The following is a 9,901-nucleotide window of genomic DNA, read 5'->3' on the forward strand; positions in this document are numbered from 1 at the left end:
GCCATGTCCTGTCCCTCCATGGGTATGTGAACTGCTACAGACATTTGGAGGAACCAGCCAATAAACCATGCCCACGAAGCCTCTGGAAGCCTAGACCGCATCAAACTTCCTTTCTTCTAAAGTAGTTATCTTAGAGGAGAAAAATCGACTACATTCATCATCTTTTATTTAATAGGCTTTATTCAGGTTATGCAGAGCATCTTCCCCATGTAAAGCCGCAGACTCAACCATAGACATAAACTGAGGAGGCATCCCTAAGAAAGAGACAAACAACAGGGAGGTGGGGCGGGCATGAGCAGAAATAAGAACTGTTGGAGCCATGCACTTTGAAAAGTCTTACACATTTAGTAACTGGTGGCTGTGTCTGGAGTTACTCTGGGAGATGCTGCTCTTCTCATTTCAAAGTCAGCTTCTCAGGGGAGGCTCATTCCCTTCGTTTCCACTGCCAGTCCTTGCTCTGCATCAGAAGGCTACATGTAACATTGAGGATGACCCACTGATTTCTTAACTGAAGCAGGAACTCTAGCATGTAAAAAACAACAACAACAACAACCCAATGGTAGCAATGAAGCAAGACCCTTGCAGAACCCTGAAGAGAAGCCCTGAACCCAGGAGAGGCGACTCAAGGCTCCCTGGAAGGATGAGCTGATGGTGTTTGAGTCTCTGGAGTCAGTTACCTCTTACTCTCTGGTATACGGATTGTGGGAGCAAATAAATGTCCCCCATTCTTTTTTTGGCCTAAGCAGGTTTGGCTTAGTTTTCTACCATAATCAAAAGGATCTTGTATAATCCAGAGAGACAAAAGGGTATGGTCAGAGAGCAGGAGTCATAGAGGAGGTCCTGCTTAAACCAGAAAGATTATTTTTTATGCTTAAGTCATACACATACTCAGCTATTCTGTTATGTGTTTTAGTTTATTTCTATGATCTTTTCTGTTTTAGTTTTATCATATTTTTCCCATTTGATTTTTATCATTTTCTGTTTTTCCCTTTCCCAGATGTGATGGTTTGGGTGTGCTAGAGCCAGGGAGTGGCATGATTAGAGAAGGTAAGGCCTTGTTGGAGTAGGTGTGTCACTGTGGGTGTGAGCTATGAGACCGTCCTCCTAGCTACCTGGAAGCCAATGTCCTGCTAGCAGCCTTCATCTGAAGATGTAGACTTCTCAGTTTCTTTTTCACCATGCCTGCCTGGATGCTGCCGTGTTCCTGTCTTGATGATAAGGAACTAAACCTCTGAACCTGTAAGCCAGCCCAATTAAATGTTGTCTTTGTAAGAGTTGCTTTGGTTATGGTGTTTGTTCTTAGCAGGAAAATCCTAACTAAGACATTATGCTAATTTTGTGATTACTATTATAGTTTTTAAGAGTAAGGGTTAATCAACCACACAAGGGCCCAACCACAAAGAAAACTTCAGACCAATCTCACTTCTGAATGTCTATACAAACTCAATAAAATTCTTTCAAACCAAATCCAGCAATACATCAAAAACCTCATTCACCATGATTAAGTAAGCTTCATCTCAGGGGTGCAGGGAATGGTCAATATATAAAAATCTGTCCAGGTTTTGTACCATATAAACAAACTGAAAGAAAAAAGTCACATGATTATCTCACTAGATGCTGAATAAGTCTTTGGGAAAAATCCAACACCCATTCATGTTAAAAGTCTTGGAGAAATCCAGGGTACAAGCTGAGTCCCTAAACATAACAAACACAATATACAGCAAACCAGTAGTCAAGATTGAATTAATGGAGAAAAAAAAGTAAGAGTTAAGTGAAAACTAAGCCATATTTCTCTCCTTCCTCTGACCAGAACAGGCAGTATCATTTCATTTACTACAACATCCTGTATCCAACCCTGAGTAAGCCATATTTCCCTCCTTCAGAACAGGCAGTATCATTTCATTCACTACAGCATCCTGTATCCAACCCTGAGTACTGCTTTTACCCCATGTCTCATTACTCATTGTGACTAACCCCATTCTTAGGTCTTTGTGTGTTTCCTACAGTTCAAAAGGCTTGCTCTTGACAATTTCCTGGAATGGATCATTTACCCTTGGGTTTATTTTTTAAAAAGTGTAAATCATATGCCTTTTCAAAAGGTCTGTCAGCTGTCTGGTGTTGTAATATCTCCCAAGCTTTGGGAAGTCTTTATACTGACCTCCTATTGGAAGGGCAGCTGTGTTTGTGCAGGCATCAGTGATGTTGGTGGTACTGGACATTGTCTTTCAACCTTGTCCAGACTCACTTCTAGCTTTTCTGTCTACTCTCTAGACAAGAACAGCATCTCTCTACATTCTAACAGGTTAAAGAATGAGAGGGAGACTGACAGGAACAGGTTGCAGTGAGGAGAATGGGTGGAGTGCACATCCCCTTCATCCTCTCTGATGGATAGACTGGTTGTCAGTTGGCTGCAGAGCAGCCAATGCTGGTCTTTCTCACCACTTTCCTAAAGAGTCTAGTGATTTTCTTCTATTTCTTCAAGGTTAGAAGTTACATTTTGGTGGTTCCCAACCCTTGCTTTTTCTGAGTCCTGCAAGGGCCATGGTAGCTAGTCCTTTTGTTGGATTTACTTTAGTTATGAAGGTAACTGCCCCCGCCCCTGTTATCTGGGATAGTTAGAATCCATCCCTCTTTGCTCTTAGCATTGTAAAGGCCTTTGTCTGTTATCATCTGGCTTTGATTATTTTTGGTAAGAAGTGGGCCAATCGTATAACAACTGTTTCTTTTTTGGATAGCCAGTCTTTCCTCTGGTTGCTATTAAGATTGTGTGTGTGTGTGTGTGTGTGTGTGTGTGTGTGTGTGTGTGTCTCATTGGTCTTTGGAATGTAATCATCATGTATAGAGGTGGAAAGCTGGATTTATGTGTGTTTCTTGATGTGGTTATTAAATCACAGAATTTATATCTTTTATTTGGTGACCATCTCTTCTGGGTCTCAATCTTAAATTTAAAAATTCATGCCTTTTGTCAACCTGAGAGTCTTCTAAATCTGTAGGCTTTCAGATATCACCTCACTTTCATGCTGACAATTTTGTCAGATGCAGATAGGACTTCTCCTTGTCCCCCTCTAGATTGTCTTAGGGGACAGGGAGATGGTTCAGTGGGTAAGAACACTTGCCACACAAGCATGAGTTTGGGACTCAGCACTCACGTAAAATGCTAGGCATGTGCTCAAGCTCAGAACCTCAGTGCTTTGGGTAGGCAGAGACAGAAGGATCACAGGATTTGCTGACTGCCTGCCTAGCTTCAAGTTCAGTGAGTCTTTGTCTCAGAGGAATAAGGTGAAGAGCAACAGAGCAGGACATCCAATACCCAAATCTTACTTCTACTCATGAGAATATAGGTATGCACTTACAAATGTACATATTTTCTGTCTGTCTATCTGTCCATCTGCTGTTTCTCTCTCTCTCACACACACGTGCACACAGAGAGAGACATAGGGAGAGACATAGGGGAAAGAGACATAAAGGAGAGAGGAAGAAGAAGAAGAAGAAGAAGAAGAAGAAGAAGAAGAAGAAGAAGAAGAAGAAGAAGAGAAGAAGGAGGAGGAGGAGGAGAAGGAGAAGAAGAAGAAGAAGAGAGAGAAGGAGAAGAAGAAGAAGAAGGAGGAGGAGGAGGAGAAGAAGAAGGAGGAGGAGGAGGAGGAGGAGGAGGAGAAGAAGAAGGAGAAGAAGAAGAAGAAGAGAGAGAAGGAGAAGAAGAAGAAGGAGGAGGAGGAGGAGGAGGAGGAGAAGAAAAAGAGAGAGAAGGAGAAGAAGAAGTAGTAGTAGTTAATAGGAATTGATAAAGTAGTAGTAGGAATTAATAAAGAATGATGGTCAATGAAAACAAGTAAGTTATGATTCTAAAAACGGTTTACGGTAAATGTTGCTAATATATATTAGTAAGAAAAGGAAGTCAGAAAATGATCATTATCATAAGAAAAAGTAAACCCATACTGTAATTTAAAAAGAAAGGGAAATTAAAAGCCACCTGCTGCAAAGCATCCAAAGGCTATCACAGACAAGCACACCAGAGCTGACCTCGGGGAAAGGAAGAACAGCTTGTTTCTTTGCTGAGTCTCAAAGCTAAGTTTCACCATGACCTCATTGCTCATTGTTGGAAGGAATGGTCAGCTTCCTTCACGGGTCTCAGAATCAACTGTGGGGTAGTAGGGCCTCTTCTTTTTGCCATCTTGAAGATTAGCCAAAGTCAACAGTGATGGGGAAGGGAGAGGATGGAGTTTCACTAGCCTTGTCCTGGACAGGATAGGTTGTCTTGTATCAGTCAGGCAGGATGAAGAACCCACACCCACAAAACAGGCTCCCTAGCATTACAAATGCAAACTCAGTAAGTCGGTCATTTAAGCCTTACCAACTGATGCAAGGCCCTAGCTACTGGTAGAGATTCTTTTGGGCAGTTTAGGTTGGAAAAACAACTGCCTAAATCTTCCTCCATGGTGCCTGGCACATTGAGGAGTATGTGGCCCTCAAAGGAAGATCAGCTCTCCTGTCTTTTCCATATTGAGATTTGCAGTAAAAGCTAGTTCACTGGTAGAGACTCTGCAAGTCCAGCACCCAGCAAAGATAGGTTACTCTGGGTTGCAATTCTGTATTTGGCAAGAAAACAAGAGAGTTGGCACAGACGGTACTGGCTACTAAAAGCAAACAGTCAAGCCTCACAATGATGTGCCTCTTTTTCAGCTTGGCGTGTCGTCGTGTTAGGAGACAGAATAGAGACTCGTTTGTAATAAGCTGTGGTTGGGAGGAGAGTGCTGGTGCCGCTGGGGGAGCTCCTGTTCCTCCCCCTCCTCCCATGTACAGACAGTTCCTCCCCCTCCTCCCACGCACAGACAGTTCCTCCCCCTCCTCCCACGCACAGCCAGTTCCTCCCCCTCCTCCCATGCACAGCCATGAGCCGTGAGCCTCAGTTTTCTTTTTCACACTTCAAACTCTGCCTGTTGCTGAATTCGCCTCAGAAATAGATCTGTACTGACATTCTTACTTGCAAGCTACTGGTGTTGTAGCCACTGGTTAGGGCCTTGTGTGAGCCAACCCAGAAACTAGGAAGCTGAGGTAGAATTAAAAGGGTAGCTGTATGAACCAACCTACTTCCTGGTTTTGGAAAAGTTACATCATTCATTATTTCCATCTCTGACACTGCTATAAATCTTTAATATCAATGCTATGCCTGTCACCCAGCATGATTACCTGCATGCATATGGGCTTCCTAAAAACGGAAACCTTTATATGACACAGGCATATTTTTTTGGTTAAATGAAAGACTGGGACAGGTCTCCTGTGGATGACTGGGCTCTGGAAGACAGATTGATGGAATTGGGTTATAGCCAGCCATCAGGGTGGGAGGTCGGCATCAAGGATAACTAACTGGAAGTACTAGGAGTTTTTGGCAGGCCAGTGGGGCTGAGGATTGAGAATGGAAAACTGAAGGAGTAGTCCAAAATGTTAGGGAGACCTGGCAGGCTGGCTTCTCTGTGGGCCTGAAGATCATAGTACCCCTTAGTGAGAGAAGGAAAGGAGGTTGGGACACGGGGGAGAGAGACACACTAGATCTCTGTCCCTGGAGACAAATAATCTCAGTTGAAACTTGTGATCAGCTGTCAGGAGCCAGGTGCTTGGCTAGAAGTGTTCTCTGCACCGGTTCCAAGCTTGTCACTCTGGACTTCTGTTTGCTTACAACTCTTACATTTCTTGTCCGACTTGAGTTCCTTGATGGACTCTATCAAGTCTTTGTTGAGCACCATCAAGCTGGAATCCAGTGTGGGAAACAAGCATACAGGAAGTGTTTGGTGCCGACACATGGGTTGGGGAGTTGATCTTTTGAATCTTGTGGGCATAACCAAGACTCTAAGGAACATACCAATTACAGGCAGCAAGGGCAGTACTCAGCTTTAACCATTCTTTTTGTTAAGGCTTGTTATTTATGATGACCAATTAGAATTAAGGAACGATGGAACAAGAGCTCTCCAGATTTTGGAAAGGTCAACCTGGGGAAGTTATCAAGGAGAGAGGCTTTCGTGGTGTACTGTGGCCGTTGAAAATGGAACTACCATTAGGTCTGTCTTGCATGGAATCTCTTAGCTATTGATATTGCTGTAACTATACTTCTACCCTCCAACATATGCTGCCTATCTCTGTGTACTGGCTAGTTTTATGTCAACTCAACACAAGCTAGGGTTGTCAGAGAGGAGGAAACCTAAATTGAGAGAACACCTCCAGAAGATCCGGCTTTAGGCAGGCTTGTAGGGCAATTTCTTGACTGACTGATGTGGGAAGGCCTAGCTCATTGTGGGTGGTACCATCTCTGTGCTGGCTGTCCTACATTCTGTGAGAAAGCTTGCTGAGCACTCCAGTAAGTAGTAGTTTTTCATGGTTCTGCCTCAGCCCTTACCACCAGTTTCCTGCCCTGTTTGAGTTCCTGCCCTCACTGCCTTGAGTGATGAATTATAACATGGGATCATGAGCAAGATAAACCCTTTCCTTCCCAACTGGCTTCGGTCTTGGTGTTTTATCATAGAAACAGTGTCTAACTATGACACTCTGCATCTGCCTGTGGCCTCTCCTGATCATAGAATGGTGGTAACAGTGCCAATAAAATCTAGATCATGAAGTGAAATCTGAAGATCAGTTAACTGAGGAATAATTTTTAGTGTAAGCTTGTCATGTGTAACACGTGAAACCCACACAATTTACCTGGTATCAAAATGAAATTGGCATCCTGTATTTTGACTTGCTAATTTTGACTTCCAATGGAGGTTGGCTTTGAGGACGCTGCAGGGAGCAGGAGGTGGGTTAAGCCATTGCAGCAGCCACAAGGTAGGCTATACCTCCTCCCAGCATTCAGTGGTAGTGAGAAATGGGGGTAATACAGCAGCCCTGATGGCCCCCATCACCTCAGAAGTGTTGCTTTTCTCCTGTGCATCTCATTGTTGGACTTCTAAGCAGAGCATGTGGTTGGCTGGTCCTCCACTATTCAGCATGGAGGACCTGGCCCAGAACAGTTGCTTAGTAATCATTTCCTAAATGAATGAACAAGTTTTAAAATGTGCCTCCCCCAAAGTGGCCTGTAATCCTTGGTGGCCAGATTACATCTGTGTTAGTCAGCTTTCCATCACTGTGACACATACCCAAGGCAATCAATTTATAGGGAGAAGAGGTTTTCAGGCTCTGGGTCTAGAGGGTCCATATCAGGCAGACTTACTGTTTTTAGGCCTCTTCTAGGGGAGGCTGATGGTAATGGCAGGTAGTCATGAGAAGTGACAATGTTCTCCTCATGGCTAAGATGCAAAACAGGAAGAGGGCTGGGGTCTTAAAGAATACACCCACCATGAACTAATATGTCTCACTAAGAGTGATGTCATAAAGCTTCCATTGCTTCTCACTAGTGCCATGGGCTGGAGACCAAGCCTCCAGGGACTTTGAGCCAGATAGTTATCCACATCATAGCAGTTTCTATGGTCGGGCATTGTCTATTTCAGGTCTAATCAGATGTGGGTAGAGTATGAAGTCCCATCAGGGCCGTAGAGCAGTAGAGTAGCCTTTGAACCAACCTCTTAGGAGTGTGACTCAGGTAACGCAATGTATCTAGAACATTTAGTCTGATTGGTACACATGGCTTGGTCTGATAACCCTAGCCTGTCCATCATGGTATCTGCCCACTGAGTGTCCTTAGCAGACATTGGATTCTACACTCATTACTGTTAATATGATTTGTTACCACTGAAGGGACTCGAGGAATAAAAGGAAGACCTACCGATAGTGTCACTGGGGCAACCAGGCAACAGTGAGCTATTCTTGGAAATAGGGACCTTTGGACATGGTACCTTTGAGCATGATGCAGTGACTAACAAGTACACTGTAGATTCCTCTAGGCAGCATGGTGCTCAGCATCATTCTTCACGCACCATGATGACGCAATCCCACCAGCTCTGTATGGATGTGCTTCTTTCCTGAAGAAAGTTTACCAGGGTGATTCTGTGAGAAGTCTGTCACAATCTCATTTGTATAATGTTCTGCTGCACATGTAATAGGAACATCCCAAGAAAGGGGTCTATGTACTTTAATTTTGTAAGAGCATCCAGCACACTTGCCAGTTTTACAATGTATGTTTGTATCCGATAAAATAGGCTGTGTTTTGCTGCAGTACAAAAATGTGATTTCAAATTTTGGCAGCTTATTCAAACAAGGGTTATTTTCTTGCTCATGTCATTTGTCCTTCCTTGGGTCCTGATATTGTTTGTCCTCTGTTGGTTGGCGTAGGGAGGAGCTCACAGCCTCCTCATCTGGGACCTAGGTTATAGGGCAAGTTTTGAATGGAATGTTGAAATCCTCTCGGTAGAGAGCCACAGTATGGAGCCGCAAACTACCTCTCAAAGCTCCTCAGAACAGTTACTTCTGTTTGTACCTCATCAACAAACCAAACTGACCTCCTGAGAAGAGGGGAAATACCGTTCTCCCTTGGGGGAGAAGGGAAAATGTTTTTGAACAAGAATACAGAGTCTCCCACAGTGCCCAAGTCAAGGCTAATGCAATTACATGTTGCAGTGGTATTCGGTGCTGTGCTGCAGGCTTCACTGCCATGAATGTTTGGTGGGGTTAGGTGAGATGGACAAGGGTTGGGGAAAGAGCACACTCTGTGTATGGTGCTTGAGAAGCCCAGCATCTATGCTCACTCTCCTTTGTTTTCTTAATTTCATTCAAAGCCGAGGGAGAGGAGAGAAACCTCAGGGCTAGCCTTTTCTTTCCTTTTCACTAAGGATTATCCTTGTGCCTCAGGCTTGGAATACAGGAGCTGACCTATCTTAGCAGGAGCAATAGGGAATAACACTCTGATTAGAAATCCTGCATATCTCGGAACACTAATGGGAATCAACTATGCTTACTGATTCCCATTGTGCCAAGTTCTGGGTGACATATGGGGACATGGAAGCTGGAAAGTATTAAGACTCTCATCTCCACAGTTCTTGCTTTAGCTACAAGAAAGAGATCTCGGGCAGATCTCATGTATTCTGAGCATTGAGAGTCCCCTACCCCAGGCTATCCAAAAGACTTTCTCATAGACTACTTAGCCTCTAGTTGAATAATTCCTAACCCTCATGTCTTGCTTCATGGTTTCTAGAAGCCTGGGAATCTTTTAAGCTCTCTAAACACATCTTGTAAAATTCCCAAGATTCAACTGCCAAACACACTTCTCAGAAGTTTCTAGATCTTTGATCCATGTTGACATTTTAGAGCTGTGGTTCTCTAACCTTTCAAATGCTGCCACCCTTATGCTGTGGTGATTCCCCAACCACGAAATTATTTTTGTTGCTGCTTCATAACTAGGTTTTCCTACTGTTATGAGTCTTAATGTAAATATCTGTGTATTCTGATAGTCTTAGGCGATCCCTGTGAAAGTGCCATTAGACCCCTAAAGGGGTTGAGACCCACACATTGAGAACTATTGGTTTAGATCGGCCTATGAAAAGCTGACAAATAGGGAGGTTACTAAAAAATTTTGTCTAAGGTCATGTTTTAGCTAATTAAAAATATCCTACAACTCTAAGTTGAACCTCTATATGAACTGCAATCCTAGACATAGGTGATAATGAGAACCCTACCCTCCAACCCCTGGCACTGCGTTTGTGAAGACAACGTTTTAGTTTTTTTTCCTTTCAGTTTATAAGCATCATGCTAAATAAGGTCACTCTGGTGAGTGTGCCATGCCTGTTCCACAATAGTATTCAATCACTAAAAGTCAGATTTCTGAGTCACATTGAGTTATTCACACAACCAAATGCTGAACCTGGACCATGCTGGGTGTCAATAGGCACCAGCAGTGACATCACTTGTTTCCTCCACAAAAGAATTTCACCAGGAGTCATAGCAGCATTGAATGCTTAGCATCGCCTAGCTATTCCACTGG

The 9,901-nt window shown here is 43.5% G+C and overlaps 1 long non-coding RNA gene across 1 annotated transcript; it reads right to left on the reverse strand.

Moving 5' to 3' along the window:
* Positions 1 to 284: 284 nt before the first annotated feature.
* LOC116081854 lies at positions 285 to 7,293 on the reverse strand. The gene is made up of 2 exons (XR_004115042.1): positions 7,199 to 7,293; positions 285 to 522 (listed from the first exon to the last, which is right to left on the reverse strand). It is a non-coding gene; the product is annotated as an uncharacterized LOC116081854 (long non-coding RNA).
* Between the last annotated feature and the right edge of the window lie 2,608 nt (positions 7,294 to 9,901).

The sequence above is a fragment of the Mastomys coucha genome, unplaced genomic scaffold (assembly GCF_008632895.1).
Source record: "Mastomys coucha isolate ucsf_1 unplaced genomic scaffold, UCSF_Mcou_1 pScaffold11, whole genome shotgun sequence".
In the NCBI taxonomy this organism is placed as follows: domain Eukaryota; kingdom Metazoa; phylum Chordata; class Mammalia; order Rodentia; family Muridae; genus Mastomys; species Mastomys coucha.